Here is a 17,061-nt window from a genome sequence, read left to right as displayed (position 1 = left end):
AAACCAGTAAACAGTTAAAATCAAATAATACACTGGAGGCATACTAAACATGTGAAGGATATATAACGATACAATCATATATAATTTGGAGGAAATATAACCGGAGATGTAAATAACTTGGGAGACTAGAGTTGTAGGACAGATTCGAAGGTCAGAAATAGTCTTTATAAAGTAAAAGTAGTGCTAATATTTAGATCAAAGAATGTGATTGGAGTTATTGTAAAGTATCTGATTGGAGGGAGAACGATAATTGTATGCGTAACATATATTCAGCAATCTCTGAATGGGAGGAGTTCATTAAGTGTAGGCTTGTTTAAACAGCCAGGTTTTAAGGTTCTGTTTCAATTTCCTATGGCAGGGCTCCTGGCGCAGATCTGTTGGCATTTTGTTCCAGATGTTGGTTCCAGCTATCGTGAACGATCAACCTCTCATAGAAACATGTTTTATATGTTTGAGTGTTGGAATAGAAAGTTTAGCTTGGTGTATTTTTCTTGTTGGTCTGTCTGATGTATGGAATGTAAAATGATCGGAAAACCAATGCATATCGTGGTTATAGATTGACTTGTGTATAAGGGTAAGTACTTTGAATAATATCCTCAACGCAACAGGAAGCCAGTGGAGGAATTGTAGAGCTGGAGTGATGTGTTCGTGGCGGTGCGTGTTGGTAAGCAATCGTGCAGCTGCATTTTGTGGCATCTGTAGTGGTTGTAGTGAATTTTTTGGGAGTCCTAGTAAGATGGAATTGCAGTAGTCCAATTTTGACAATATTATAGCTTGTAGTACTGTCCGGAAGTCATGTGGGTGTAGGAGGGGTTTAATTCTTTTTAATGTTTAAAGAAGTTTAAAGAAGTTTAAAGAAACCATTTATAGTGGAGGAAGTAATACATTTTTTTAATGTAAAATGTTTGTCAATGATAACGCCAAGGCTGCAAACTTGTTGTAAATTGTGAGGGTCAGATGGTGATTGAAGATTAGGGTTAGAAAGGATGTTGTTTTGTGGCGTGATGATGAGGAGCTCTGTTTTGTTAGTATTTATTGCCAAGTAGTTTTCAGTGAGTAGATTCTTTATTTCTGCAAGTGCAGTTTCCCAGATTTTGAGAGCGTTGGGTAGGGAGTCATTGATGGGGATAAGGATCTGCACAAATGAAGTGTGGAAGACCCAGTTTCATCAACAGTCGACAGAGTGGAATGAGGTATATATTGAAAAGTGTTGAGGAAAGAGAGGATCCTTGGGGTACACCTTGTATCAGATTTCTGGGTTTTGATTCATGTAGGCCAATTTTTACACTGTATTTCCTGTCATTCAGAAAAGATTGGAGCCAACATAGTGCAGTGCCAGTAATGCCAATTTGTGCGAGGCAAGTAATGAGGGTATTGTGGTTGACAGTGTCAAATGCCGAGGAGATGTCAAGCAGAGCAAGTATGTAAGCACGACCAGTGTCTAATGTTTTTAGTATTGTATCAGAGAGAGCTAAGAGAAGGGTTTCAGTACTATGGTTCTTACGGAATCTATATTGGGATGGGAAGAGTAATTGATTTTCATCTAGGAATTCTGTGAGTTGTTTGTTGATGACTTTCTCTATAATTTTGGATAGGAAAGGGAGGTTCGAGACTGGTCGATAGCTGGTTCAGTCGGGTCCAAATCTTGTTTCTTCAGCGTTGGCTTTATTATAGCATGCTTGAGTTGTGCAGGTACAATTCCAGTGGTGATAGATTTGTTAATCTTGGTTATGGGTATAGCAATTCTATACTATGGGTATAGAATTGCTATACCCATATGGGTACACACACCTTAATACTATGGGTATAGTATTAAGGTGTGTGTGAGAAAGAGTACCTGTGTGAAGGGATGTGTGTATGTGAGAGAGAGGGAGCCTGTGTGTAGGATTGTGTGTGTGAGAGTGAGAAGGAGCCAGTGTGCAGGAGTGTGTGAGAGAAAGAGATAGGTAGCCTGTATGAAGGTGTATGCGTGTGAGAGAGAGAGAGCCTGTGTGGTTGAGTTGCAAGAGAGAGAGGGAGCCTGTATGAAGGGATGTGTGTGTGCGAGAGAGAGAGAAGGGAGCCTGTATATGTGAGAGGGACAGAGGGAGCCTTTGTGAGGGGTAGTACTGAGAGAGGGGTCAAACTCTGGGAGTTGAGATAGAGTGGAAGGGGGTTGAGCCTAGAGGGGGAGGGGAGAGTTGTTGGAGAAGTTAGGGCCTGAGAGGGCAAAGTGAAAGGAGACTGGCCAGGGGAGCAGGGAGAGAGGGTGGAAAGGACACTCTTATAGTGTTTTACAACTCTGCGTCTTTAAGTAATAACTTTTTCTGTATTATATTTTAAAGTAATTAATTGTCATGTATATTGTGTTATTTTGACTAATATAAACTATGCAGAATTTTTCAGAGTTTAAATTTTTTATGCACAGAATTGTAAATGTTTGTGTGCTGAATTTTAAATTTATGTGTGCAGAATTCCCCAAGGAGTAATACTTCAGATTAGCAGTAGCCTGCACTTAGAAAAAAACTGACAGTATGTGAAGGTACAGTTTTAAAGCTGGTAGAGATCCCACTAGTGAGATGTGTCAGGATTTCCACCTAGGTCATGCTAGCAGTCTTGTGCCACCTGCATCCTTTAAATACAGTATATTGGTGGTGTGTTTGCTACCAGGACACATCTCCTTTTGCATTAGCACTGGAGCAGTACTGCTGCCATCAACAGGGATTATATCTCCCAGCAGTTTCTGAAACCATGCAAATTGCTATGCGGGCGGTTAGTGTGATTGCAAAATATTGTTGATTAATGGCCCATACTGACCTTTGTCATTTTCTCTCCGTGTCTTAACTTAGACAAGGATAGTTGAGCATTAATAATATTGTTCCTTCTCCCCTTTGGAAAATCCAGTATAGCCAAGGCATCAGAACTGCACTGTGAGACCATTCACCTTCCAGCAGCAATACCATCAAATCCTGACCAAATGCAGGTTTGTTGGGGGGAGGGAAAATGGGAAAGGAATCCATTTTCCAGTGGCACAGTATTTCCTGTGCCTCTTGATAGGCTGAGCTACGAAATGGGTGCTGCTTCCCAATCTCCCACTTAATGGTTCAGTAAAATGCAAACAAAAGAAGACGTTCTCATTGCTCCTATTTGACATGGGTCTATTTCGTTTGCCTTTATGTAGCCATGTCCACAACCTTCTTCACCTCTTTGCTCAATTTTTGATATGAATGTCAGAAATCCATTTAAGAGAAGGAACAGTAAATGTCACAGTGCTCGCCCCCCCACCCCCTCTCCCCCAGCAGTTTGTCAAAGCACAGTTAATTTATTAATTGATTTGGATCTCTGTTTTTAACTTTACTGAAAGATGGACTCCTTTCCTATTCTCCTTGCCTGTGGTACAGTTATTTTCACCAGAAACATTGCTAATCTAAAGAGGGCTGTAAGTTTGTTTCTCTAGTGCTAAAACTGTGACGTGCATTGGCATGATCTTTTCAACATTATGCAAAATTATTGTTCAGGGGAAGACAATCCAGCATCAGTTCTGCTTACCCTGTTGATGTCTTGCAGATCAGACTGCAGATTTGTGCTACCAAGCTATTCACCCAGAGGTGGCTGCATCCAGACGTATGGTTTGAAAATGCAGTCGCCATAAAATGTATGAATATATGGATTACAATTTCCTCTACTTTTACTTGTTTAACCATGTTTTACAACTTGAGAGACAAGTTTACCAGGCAGTTACCTCAGGTTGTGGATTCAAACATGCTTTTCCTGTATCGCATTGTGTGCTTTGAGGGGAAAACATCTTTCACAAAGAAGTATCTTAGACATGGTTTAAATCAGTAAAGGAATTTGGTGGTACGCTCTGTCACAGACTGTTAAAAGCCACACTCATGTTAGGGTCCCAAGAAGAGGCCGGAGGGCGCAGTGGAGGTTTTAAGTGGAGCAAGCCTCTCATAAATCACGTTACTAAAGGTTGTGTCGAAATAGGAACATCCCCTACACCTTTATATAACACGGCTACCATGCTGATATGCACCCTGATGGAGGAAGTCTTCAGGCCTGCCTCCGACAGGTGCCAGAGATAGTCCAGAAACTTCACTGTGGAACAAGTGAAGGGGTCTAAGGACATAGAGGTGCACCATACTGTAAACCTTTTCCATTTGGAGCGGTAAGACCTTCTCGTGGAAGGCTTCCGTGAAGCTACTAGGACTCGAGACACTGACTCAGAAAGGTTAAGAGGTTGGAGTATTGACCTTTTAACATCCAGGCAGTCAGAGAGAGGGCCTGGAGGTTGGGGTGACACAGGTATCCATTGTTCTGAGTTATTAGAAGCGGATCCTTCCCCAGAGGAATGTGGCGGCGTACTGATAAATCCTGGAGGATTGGGAACCACACCTGGCATGGCCAGTGAGGGGCTATCAGAATCATTACGCCTTTGTCCTTCCATAACTTCACGAGAGTCTTCGATATGAGTGGAAGTGGAGGGTATGCATAGAGACGACCGTTGGCCCACTATAGGGCAAAAGCGTGTCTCGGGTGTGAGTGGTGGCTGCGAGTGAGAGAGCAGAAGTTTTCTACTTTGCGGTTGTGGACTGACACAAAGAGGTCTATGTAAGAGTAACCCCAACGTTGGAATATTGAGTCCACTACTGTGGGGTTGAGAGACCACTCGTGCAGAAGAAACATGCGGCTCAACCTGTCCACCAGAACATTGTCCTCGCCCGGCAAATAGGTGGCTGTGAGGTACATTGAGTGGGCAAGGGCCCATTCCCATATCTGTGCAGCTTCCTGGCACAGGAGGAAGGAGCCCGTTCTACCCTGCTTGTTGATGTACCACATCGCCACCTGGTTGTCAATTTGAATCAGGATGGCCTTGTTGGAAAGGCAATCCTGAAGTACTCTGAGGGCATATCTGATTGCCCGAAGCTCCAGGAAATTTACCTGGTGTTTGGCTTCCTCTGGAGACCAGGATCCCTGAGTCTGCAGGTCGCCTACATGAGCATCCTACCCTAGGTTGGAGGCATCTATTGTCAAGGTAATTTGAGGTTATATAGCCTGAAATGGAAGGCCTTAGGTCAGATTGGAGTGTTGTATCCACCAGCCCAGCGATAGTCTGAGCTGTGTGGTAACGTGAACAATGCTGGACATTGGCTGACAAGCTTGAACCCACTGGGATTTTAGGGTCCACTGCATGACTCTCATGGTTAAGCGGGCCATCGGAGTGACATGCACCGCGGACGCCATGTGACCCAACAGTATGAGGAAGTGACGAGCAGTTGAGGATACTCGAGTCTGTAAAAGATGCGCCAGAGAGGCCAGGGTGAAAGCTCGATCCTGAGGGAGAAAGGCTTTCGCCTGTATAGTGTCTAGGTTGGCTCCTATAAAAGATAGGGTTTGGGATGGAACTATCTTGGATTTGGGATAGTTGATTAGAAACCCTAAGGACATCAGGGTATGGAGAGTGAGACGCAAGGATGCCAATGCGGCTTGCTGAGTCGGGGCCCTTATCAACCAATCGTCGAGATAAGGGTAGACATGGACACCCTGACTTCTGAGGAAGGCTGCGACTACTACGAGGCACTTGGTGAATACCTGTGGAGCAGACGCCAGGCCAAATGGCAGTACACCGTACTGGAAGTGACGAGGGCCGACTAGGAATCGCAGGAATTTGCGATAAGATGGAATAATTGAGATGTGTGTGTATGCATCCTGGAGATCTAGAGAGGATAGCCAATCTCCCTTTTGCAGAAGAGAAGTAGAGACCCCAAGGTTACCATCTTGAACTTCTCTCTTTGTAGATACTTGTTTAGGGCGCGAAGGTCCAAAATGGGACGAACGCCACCTGACTTTTTTGGGATGAGGAAGTAATGGGAATAGAACCCCTGCCCCTGTTGGGAGAGGGGCACTGTTTCTATTGCCCGGGATTGGAGGAGAGTTGAAACCTTCTATTCCAGAAGAAGAGAGTGGTCGGATGATCCCCACGTCAGTCGAGGTAGAGAGTCCACCGGTACACTCAGGAAGTTTAGGTGGTAACCCTGAGTGACCACTGCAAGTTCCCACTGATCGGTGGTGACTGTGTGCCAAGTGTTGGTGAAATGGCACAACCGACCGCCGACCAGTACTGATGGAAGAGGAGGTTGGCTTATGCTCTCCAGGAAGGAGTCAAAACCATCATGCTGGTCCTGGCTGAGGAGCAGGTTGGGTCTTCTGAGGACGGGATTATCTGGACCGTCCTTTTTGATAAGGCTTGGAGGGGCAACCTTGAGAAGCCGGATGATAATACCTTCTTGGTTTGTAGGCTGGTCGCTTAATGTCTCGCCTGAAAGTCCTCTTAGAGGTGGACGAGAACTCAGCAGGCACTGAAGAAAGTTGACATAGCGTTTCATGGTGGTCCTTGAGCTGCACCACAGTCTCCTGAATTTTATCTCCGAAGAGATTATCTCCAACACATGGCAGGTCAGCCAACCTGTACCTCTGGTCTGAGGTCGGAAGATTTCAACCAGGCCCATCTTCTTGCACTAATCCCCGCTGCAGACACCCTAGAAGCAGTGTCAAATATGTCGTATGTAGCACGGACCTCTTGCTTACCAGCATCCAGGCCTTTCTGGGCTAGAGCATTAAGCTCATCCTGGAATTGGTCAGACAAAGATTCAGAGAAATCCTGGGTCGTCTTAAAAAGGTTCCTGTTATACTGGGTCATGTATAACTGGTAAGAAGCAATGTGAGATATTACCATTGCTCCATGGAAGACCTGTCTGCCAAATGCGTCCAGGGATTTTTTATCCTTCCCTGGAGGAATGAGGTTTGGAACGTCTTGCCTTTGCTGGGCTGATTCTACAACCAAAGAGTGATGATCAAGTCATGATCTTTGAACCTCAGGAGCTGGCTGCACAAGATAGGTGGCATCTATCTTATAGTTGACAGGTGGAACTAAACCTGGGTGCTCCCAATTCCTCTTCAGCAGGTCAATGAGGATTTCATGAATGGGAATTGACATGATTTCTTTAGGGTCATCAAGAAACTGGAGTACTTCTAGCATTTTGTGCCTTGAATCTTCTTCTGTCTGAAGTTGAAATGGAATTGTTTGACATTTCTTTAATGAAATTGATAAAGGACAGATACTCAGGAGGAGAACGCCTTCTCTCTTCAGGAGGGGAGGGCTCTGAAGGCAGATCATCAGTATCCTGGGAAGAATCATCAGACCATGGATCATAAGGTTGATCACCAGCTCCCTGAGAATCTTCAGAAGGGAGGAATGGTGTTAATCCCGAAGGGCCAGGCCTAGGCATCGATGGAGGCACTGACGGCATTGATGGAAGGATCGAAGGAACCAGCGACATCGATGGACGAGTTGGTGGCAGGATCCCAGACGGCGGTATGGGTATCTGTGTTTCCTCGTCTTCTGATGACACAGGTATCAACATCGAGGGAAGAGGACATACCGGTGTTCTCGGTTCCAGTGGTGAAAGGGCACCGAGCAATGAATCCAATCTACCCAGTAGCGGTGCGAGCACCATGGGAATCGGATCGGTGACCGGCTCGGGCACCGGTATCAGCATCGATGGAGGCTGGAAGCCCTGTAGTGCTTTACCCATGGCGTCTTGGATCAACCGATCCAATTCCTCATGGAAGCCTGGGGCGTGTAACCCTGGCACCGGAGTAGGAGGCAGCACTGGCGTACCCGGAGGGTCCACCGGTGAAAGTGGAATCGCGGCTCCCGGCACCGATGAAGGTGGGAACGCCTCGGTGACCCAGTCGCAGAGGAGGATGGGGCCTTCTCTGGACGTGATTTCTTTGTCAGTGGGTCTGTCGACGCCGATGCCAGGGGCTTGCCTGTTTCAGCAGACCGAGTCTTCCTATGTCGGTCTCGACGCTTTTCACGATATTCTCCTTGGTTCTTTTCCTGAGGCAAGGAGGAAGAAGTTGACACCTTAGGAGTAGTCGAAGCCGGATGAACAGCACTGGTGTCCCATTGCTGGTGAGAGGTCGATGGAACCGGCTCAGACGAAGTCGAAGCGGTCGATGGAGTTGGAAGTTTTGAATGAAAAAGAAACTCCATCTTCTCCAAACGAGCCTTGCGGCTCTTCTGCGTATTTTGGGCACATTTGGTGCAAGTGAGGTTATAGTGGTCGGCCTCAGGCAAAATACACAAACTCTTTGCGGGTCTGTGATGGACATTGTCTGAGGACAATCAGGGCACCGACGAAAACCCAATGCCATGGCCTCAACAAAAATTTAGCAGCGGTGCGGTCAATGGCCGGTAGGCCCCAACAGGGAAACTAGACGGGAATCGACCACAAGGGTAAAACCTTATCTTTCGAACGTGGAGTAGAGATATTGATAGGGGGCCCCCTATGGGGGTAGAATATTTTGAAAATTTTTGAAGACGTTCCGTGAGGAAAATTCCTGTCAGGAATTTCAAGAGAGCTCCTTAACCCGCGTGGCTACTGCTGCGCAGAAAAAAAAGAGGCTGAAGGGGGACCCCTGCTGGATGCAGGGTCAGTGCATTGCTGGGCATGCCCAGTAGGTGCCAGTCAAAGTTCTAGAAATTATGACAAAAGTGTTCCGTGATTGGGCTCCATCCTGATGATGTCACCCATATGTGAGGACTACCATCCTGCTTGTCCTGTGAGAAAGTTTGTTTCTCTAGTGCTAAAACTGTGATGTGCATTGGCATGATCTTTTCAACATTATGCAAAATTATTGTTCAGGGGAAGACAATCCAGCATCAGTTCTGCTTACCCTGTTGATGTCTTGCAGATCAGACTGCAGATTTGTGCTACCAAGCTATTCACCCAGAGGTGGCTGCATCCAGACGTATGGTTTGAAAATGCAATCGCCATGAAATGGTTTAGGATTCTGTTTAGAAGGAAGGTGCTGTATAAATATATGGATTACAGTTCCCTCTACTTTTACTTGTTTAACCATGTTTTATAACTTGAGAGACAAGTTTACCAGGCAGTTACCTCAGGTTGTGGATTCACATATGCTTTTCCTGTATTGCATTGTGTGCATTGAGGGGAAAACGCCTTTCACAAAGAAGTATCTTAGACATGGTTTAAATCGGTAAAGGAATTTGGTAGTACGCTGTGTCACCGACTGTTAAAAGCCACACTCACCTTGTTTTTTTGTGATAAGAAAGGCAGTTTCCAAATCCAAAAAGCCAATTACTCAGGTAATTTTCTAAAACGTAGGCAGACACAGGGGCATGTTAAGTTGAGGAAGAAAAATAATGCATATTATTACCTTTTCAGATCTTTGAGGATAGCTTCCAAACAATCACATGCTACATATGACAACAAATACATGTAGCGGCATATAAACATGTATCTGGTCACATGTAGATCTATGATGATAATTTATAACCCACATGTATCATAAAATAAGCATATATATGCTTATGTGTCAATACATGCAAATCAATGAAAGCATTCTTTTCCTACCTGTTTTAAAAATATACATGCATATATTTTACATGTGAAAATAAAGTAGAACTTACTTGCATAAAATCTAATTTATGCACATAATTCAGTATATTTTAAAATATGCATGAGATATTGAAATTAAGCAATTACTCCAGTTCACCCAGTGCTTCTCTAGGTCATTGAGACCCTCCTGAACTCTCTACCCAACTCATCCAGACCTCCCACAGAGTCAATACTACACAAAAAACAAATCTGATATCAATTATGCAAGATAATTAGCAATGTAAAATTAAGAAAGTTGCCAAATGTACATGTGTGTTTTTTAATATAGCAAATTACATGCGGAACGTTTGGCCCCTCCCTAGAATGCCTTTAGACCATCCCTGTTTTATGTGAGTGCAAAACAAAAGTCCATATGAGACTTTTGACTTTTTAAAATAGCAATTACATGAGTACAGTTATTTATGCACTTAATTCTTTTTGAAAATTACCTCTTATGCATGTTATTTTGTATGGAAAAAGGGACCAAAAGAAACAGTAGGCGCAAAAAAACTATCCACAAAGTTTGAATCTATGCAGGCAGATTTATGCATTGCCCCATCGTTGCTTAGAAATGTTTCTTTGTATTTGAAGTTTCATTAATATATTTCCAACTCCAAGGAAAGACATTGGTGGAGGAGGGGAGGTATACAAAAAGAACTGTATGATTACGTATGATTTTTAAATGAGGAAGGGCAGAGTCCAAAGAAACAGATTGACTGGGATTTTGCTGGCCTTGCACTCATGGGCAATAGAGGATATGGATGTGTGTTTTCATAAATGTGTTTCATTGAAGTTTATGATGTCATTATTTTAGAGATCTTGTCAATTTGTAAGAAAAAGAAGAAATTGTTCATTTGCAAGGTTTTATTTGGGAAAATATGGATTCCTGCTTTTATTCATCAAAAAAGTTGCCAAATAAGGAGTTTTCTGCTAGCCTGTATTCATTTTAAAATAAACGTATGGTTTTGACTTTCCTCATTTTGCTTTTTGACTTCTCAGGTTGTTGCCACATTCTTTGCATTTTTGTTTAACTTTATTTTCTCTCTCTTTTCTTTGAAACATCCATTTTTGCTACTAGCGGGTGGTGAAATCAAATGCTAAATCTTTACGTCAGCTCATTATCATGGTGAACAATCCATCCTCCTATGCATTTGAAATGCTTTCCCTGGAAGGTGCACAGATTTCACTCTTTAGCAGGAATAAACTGTGTGAAATTGATTTTGACCTGAGACATTTGCTATGTAAAGGGTTCAGCTTGATTGGACAGGGGTTCAGTAGCTGGCCAGCTTTGATTGTAGCCCATCTTGATGTGAAACTGCACACCAGAAGGTTAATGCCAGTGGGTTACAGAAACTTCAAAGAGTTTGGCATGGCCCCAGCATTCTTGGAATTCCTTTCTGCTGTGTAAAGGTTGGGAGTTGTCTTCACAAGGCCTTAAGAGTATGCTTAGGGCAAGAAATGTAACTGTGTGGTAGGTGGCCGCCCCTCTCCTGCAGCAGAGAGAGAGAGAGAGAATTGGTTGTCATGACAATAAAAGAGAGGAAGGATCCACTGACATATGGAGGAGGAGATATGACATGTCTCCTACATGGTACCTGCATATCATTTTCTAAGAAAGAGGGGATAGCAGGCAAGTGAAGTAGTCCCGGAATAAGACCCGTATACAAATTATAAAACAATTGTCATGCAAGCATGAGTGCCAACACTTTAGAGTCCTTGGCAGGAAAGAAGGGTTTTTTTTCCCCATAGGCACAGAGAGAGCCCTTACTGAATAGGTCTCTTAATTAGTGAGAGAGGCAGCATCTAATTTCTCTGAAACAAGAGGTAGGGGGAGGGAACGGAGGAGACCTTTTTATCTGGGAAAATATTTAACCTTTCCCTGCTTTGTATATGTGTATGTTGCACAGAGATTATAAACTGTACTGGAGCTAAGTCTTACAGACAAAATAAGGAGGGAGACATTTTTATATTTCATCAGACAAAAATCTTACATTGCATATTTTATTATAGTACCCCTGATTACAAGACATGCTTATGATAGTGTACCAAAAATCAAAATTTTATGCAGAAGTATTTTTGTTTAATATTTGTGTTTAATCTCTCCCTCTGGGGTTTATAGCTCTGTGGGCGATGTGTGTAATTTAATCTAGTCTTTCATTTAGAGGTAATAGACAGTCTTAATTACAACATGCCACATGACAAACTGTTGATGGTGCCAGAATGAAGTGTTGCCAACAGGAAAAGGACTGGACTGTGTGTATTTAATTAACTAGTATTATGAACTGTCAAATTACGATATGGGGTTTTGTTTTTTGCCCTTCATAAATTCAGTACATTTGATACATATACCTTATTGCCTGCATTCTGCAAAGGATGTGGGAAATCCTAACAGTGTACTATAAAATTGGGTGCATATGTTGAATAAAAATGTATTGAGTGAAGCATATATGGAAACAACCTATATGGCACAAACTCATCAAGATGAAATCATTTAGGTGTAATTTTTTTATAGGTCTTGTGGAATCGAGGAATCCTGTATTTCTGTTTATTTATATTTTGCCTTACAAGCACTTCAAAGCATTCAGGTACTGTAGGCAGGTAGTAAGATTGACATGACTGCTAATGTTGTTTCTCTTAATATAAAATATTGATGGTGGTATGTGTAAGTGTTTCTCTCGGGAGGGGCTGCAGCGGTTCTGAATTATTGGTTTCAGTTCATAGGATGTGTGAAACTTGGAAGACAAACTGAAATGGCCAGACCTCATCACATATTGCTACTGATAGAATTAGACCGAAGTGCAGCTGTCTACCAGGAGAAGAGATGGAAGTAATAGTCACAGCGTGTTTGTGGATGTATTCATGTGTATCAGTATATAGAAAACACGGTAAAATTGGGTTGATATGAGTTACAAATCATTTGGATTATGTACAAATGAAAGAGAATTCATTTTATACTTATCCAATTTTAAGCTTTGTATTTTTAAAGAATGACTATTTGTCTCTCAAATATATTTTCAGTTTTAGAGTCATGTCCACAACACAAATGTTTTACTAGGTGATAAATATGTAGTTGTGGTATAAATGAAAAATAAGGAATACTGGTAGAGAGGGGATAAAGATTGCATTTTCAAGAATTAGGGATAACTGGTGTACTTATGTGTGGCAAACCCACGTGAGAATTACACAAAAGATGAAGGAAAATAGAAACTATTCCTCCCTTCCCTTGTTACCTAATCTGGTTAGGCTACATTTAGTTTTCAAAATAAAAGCAAGAATGACTTTTAAGTTGTTCAAGATTAGTGGAAAGTTGCCATCAACACTATCCATTCAACTGAAACAATAACCAGGAGAATTCTTCTTTGTTGCAGTGACACATCCACAAATGCAATAAGAACATAAGAAATGTCATGCTGGGTCAGACCAAGGTCTATGAGTCCAACATTCTGTCTCTGACGCTGGCCAATCCAGGTCAAAAGTACCTAGCAGATTCCATAAAATAGATCTATTTCCTGTTACTCCCAGGGATAGCACTAACTTTTCTTAATCTACCTGGCTAATAATGCTATGGACGTTTCCTCTAGGATCATGCCCAAACTGCCTTTTTAAACTTCAATGTGCTAGCCGCCTTGACCACATCCTCTGGCAGCAGATTCTACAGCTTATTTGTGTGCTGAGTGAAAAAGTACTTTCCGCTATTTGTTTTAAATCTGATTGTTGCTAATTTCATGGAGTGTACCCTTGTTTTAATATTTTTTGAAAGGGAAATAACTGTCCATTATTTACCGGCCCACCCTCTCTTGATTTTTTTTTTTTTTTTCAATTTATACTTTATTCAATTTCTTAATACATTTTCAATGAAAAAGAAATAACAGGAAACATTTTGGAAAACAAACCAAAAACTTTTACAAATCAATAAAGGAAATTTTTTCATTATATGTTTTGCCAACTTTTAAGTCCACAAACAGGGAAGCCAATATAAGAAAAAATTAGGAAAATTCAAACTTTTTGAAAATTAGGGCCATTTTACCATTTTGACCTTTACATTATCCATTTAAAGCTGTTACATTCCCTTCATCCACCCTTATCTAGAAGAAAAACTTCCAAATGTGCAGGGTCAAGAAAGACAAACTTATTCTTTTGATAAATGATAATACATTTGCAAGGAAATTTGAGAAAGATGGTGGCTCCAAGAGAAACCACCCTCTGTCTCATTGTTAGGAATTGTTTCCTTCTTGACTGCGTAGCCCTTGAGACGTCCGGAAACACCTGTACTATTTGGCCACAGAATTTAAAGCCTCTATTTTTAAAATATTTTTGCATAACCAAATTTTTCTCTTGTTCCAACCCAAAGGCCACAATCAAGGTGGCTCTTGTTTGGATATCATCCTCAGATGTCTCCAAAAAAGATGTTAAATTTGGACTTTGTGCAGTTAATGGATCTATCCCCCCTTCAGGTTCTTCCCCTGCTCTTTTCATATTGGAGATATAATATATCTTAGAGATCAGTAAATCATTTGAAATACCCAAAATTTCTTTAGTATATTTCTTAAACAGTTCTAATGCTGACAATAGCCTTGTAAGGGGAAAATTTAAGAACCGTAAGTTTTTATTTCTCAAACTGTTCTCTAAACCTTCAATTTGTTTATACATTATCAAAGTATCTTTTATAAATGTTGCACCATTTGTCTGCAAGGATGTAATTTGTGCTGTTGAGGCAGAGCCAACTTGTTCCAACTGTTCAATGCGATTTCCATAGTCCTTCAGCGTTTCCTTGGTCTGGGCAAAGAAATTTGTGGATTGGGTCATAGATAGAGAGAGATTCCTCTCTATCTTGGTAACAGCTCTCCATACATCTAGGAGAGTAATATTATCTGGGTCCGGTACTGGGGGCGTCGACATATCAATTGTATGTACTGCTGTAATATTCCCACCTTCCTCAGTAACAACAGGACCCTGCTCAGTTGGTCCATTCTTACTTTCCTTAGTAGATCTTGAGTCAATCAGACTAGGGGGGGTAGTAACATCACTAACCCCTTCTCTGACTGATGGTATGTTGGATAGTTGGTCTGGGGGGGGACTAGCTGTCGCACCCGACGAAAAGGAAATATCGGACACGACTTCCCTCGAAGTCTGACTCACCCTTCTCGCAAGATGAAAATCCATAGGGCCCTTTACTTCTTTTGATACCGGTGTAGATGCAGCCAGCTTCATTTTTCTTTTTTTCCCCATCCGTTCAGATTTAATGTGGATGGCAATCGGGCACTTTTCTTCCCCAGGGGCGCGCCCCTTTGGCGCGCGGCTTCGGCAGCGCGCCGGCGGCTGCGCGCCGCTGCGTCTAGATTTAAATAGTTGCAGGAGTCCCTCCCTGATGACGTCGGGGGGGAAGGCGGAAGTCGACTCGGTATCCCAGGCTCAGTCCCTTGTGCCCCTCTCCACTCGGGCAGCTCCTCACTTCAAGGCTTCCACTGACCTGGCGCTGCGGCTAGATTTAAATAGTCGCAGGAGTCCCTCCCTGATGACGTCGGGGGGGAAGGCGGAAGTCGGCTCGGTATCCCAGGCTCAGTCCCTTGTGCCCCTCTCCACTCGGGCAGCTCCTCACTTCAAGGCTTCCACTGACCTGGCGCTGCGGCTAGATTTAAATAGTCGCAGGAGTCCCTCCCTGATGACATCGGGGGGGAAGGCGGAAGTCGGCTCGGTAGCCCAGGCTCAGTCCCTTGTGCCCCTCTCCACTCGGGCAGCTCCTCACTTCAAGGCTTCCCCACCCTCTCTTGATTTTATAAACTTCTATCATGTCCCCTCATAGCCATCTCTTTGTCAAACTGAAGAGCACTAACTATTCTGTGTAGCCGCTCATCATAGGAGATTCATTCCGTCTCCTCAGTCATTTGTGTCATCATCCTCTACACCTTTTCTATTTCCGGTATGTCTTTTTTGAGCTGGGGCAACCACAGTTGCATCAGTATTCAAGGTGCAGTTGCACCATGGCTCGATATAAAGACAATATAATATTTTCCATTTTTTTCTCCATTCCTTTTTGGATCATTCCTAACATTCTATTTGCTTTTTTGACCACTGTCTCAGACTGAGATAAGGATTTCAATGTATTGTCCAAAAGGACTCCAAGGTCCTTTTCCTGGGTGGTGACTCCCAGTACAGAACCCAGCATTGTGTACCTGTAGCTGGGATTATTTTTCCCTATGTACATCACGTTGCACTTTCCATATTCAATTTCATCTGCCATTCAGTTACCCAGTCTTCTAGTCTCACACTATGAGTACCTCGCAATCCGCAGTTGCTTTAACAACTTTAAATCATTTTGTATCATGTACAAATTTGATCACATCACTCATTACGTTTTCCAGATCATTTACAGTATGAATATATTAAACAACACAGGTCCCAAGTGTTACATTAACTTAAGAACTTCCATACTAGGTCAGACCGAAGGTCCATCAAGCCCAGTATCCTGTTTCTATCAGTAGCCAATCAAGGTGACAAGTAACTGGCAGAATCCTAAACAGTAGATAGATCCCATACTGCTAACACCCAGGGATAAGTAGTGGCTTTTCCCATGTCTATCTGGTTAATAGTTTATGGTCTTCTCCCAAAACGTCGCCAAAACAGTTTTTTAAATCTAGCTTTGCTAGCTGCCTTTATCACATCCTCTGACAATGAATTCCAGAGCTTAATTCTGCAAAAGAGTGTAAAAGAATTTTCTCTAATTTGTTTTAAATGTGCTATTTTCTAAGCTCATGGAGTATCGCCTAGATTTTGTATTGTTTGAAAATGTAAATAACCAATTCACATTTACCCATTCTATTCAAGTCCTAATTCTACAGACCTCTATCATACCCCATTTTAGTCATTTCTTCTTCAAGCTGAACAGCCCTAACCTCTTTAACCTTTCCTTGTAGGTGAGGCATTCCATTCCCTCTGTGTATCTTTTCCAGTTCAGCTATTATCTTTTTTTAGATATGGTGACCTTAATTGCATAGAGTACTCTAGGTGTGGTCTCATCATGGAGCAATACAGAGGTATTATGACATTCTCCATTCCTTTCCTAATAATTCCTAACATTCTCTTTGCTTTTTTGACCACCACCAGACACTGATCCAAGGATTTTGAAAGTATTGTCCATAATGATACCCAGGTTGTTTTCCTGGGTTATAACTCCTAATATGGAACCTACATTGTGTAACTACAGTGTGGGTTACTTTTCCCTATGTGCTTCACTTTGCACTGGTCCACATTAAATTTAATCCACAATTTGGATACCCCATCTCCCAATTTTGCAATATCTTCCTGCAATTTCTCACAACCCACTTGTGATTTCAGTGTTCAGAATAATTTTGTGTCATCTGCAAATTTGATCACCTCATTCATTGTTCCCTTTTCCTATCATCTACCTTATAAATGGGCTCTGACCAGCCCGCAAATGCGCAGTAGAGAGCAGCTCTACCGCGCATGCGCAGGCGAGCACGTCGGTCAGAGTGGAGTGTGCCCGAAAAAAAAATGGCACTGGGAGGAACAGGAGCGGCGATGGCGCGCGTGAGGGAGGGAGGGACAGACACACACACACACACCCCCCCCCCCGGAGATCTTCCGTCTGCCG

The 17,061-nt window shown here is 42.6% G+C and overlaps 1 protein-coding gene across 6 annotated transcripts in view; it reads left to right on the top strand.

Moving 5' to 3' along the window:
• FBXW7 (F-box and WD repeat domain containing 7) overlaps positions 1 to 17,061 on the top strand; it is an 808,352-nt gene that overhangs the window by 648,497 nt on the left and 142,794 nt on the right. The window lies entirely within an intron of this gene.

This window comes from Rhinatrema bivittatum, chromosome 1 (genome assembly GCF_901001135.1).
Source record: "Rhinatrema bivittatum chromosome 1, aRhiBiv1.1, whole genome shotgun sequence".
Lineage (NCBI taxonomy): Eukaryota > Metazoa > Chordata > Amphibia > Gymnophiona > Rhinatrematidae > Rhinatrema > Rhinatrema bivittatum.
The sequence above is the reverse complement of the archived record's forward strand: the minus strand, read 5'-3'. Positions and strand labels throughout refer to the sequence as shown.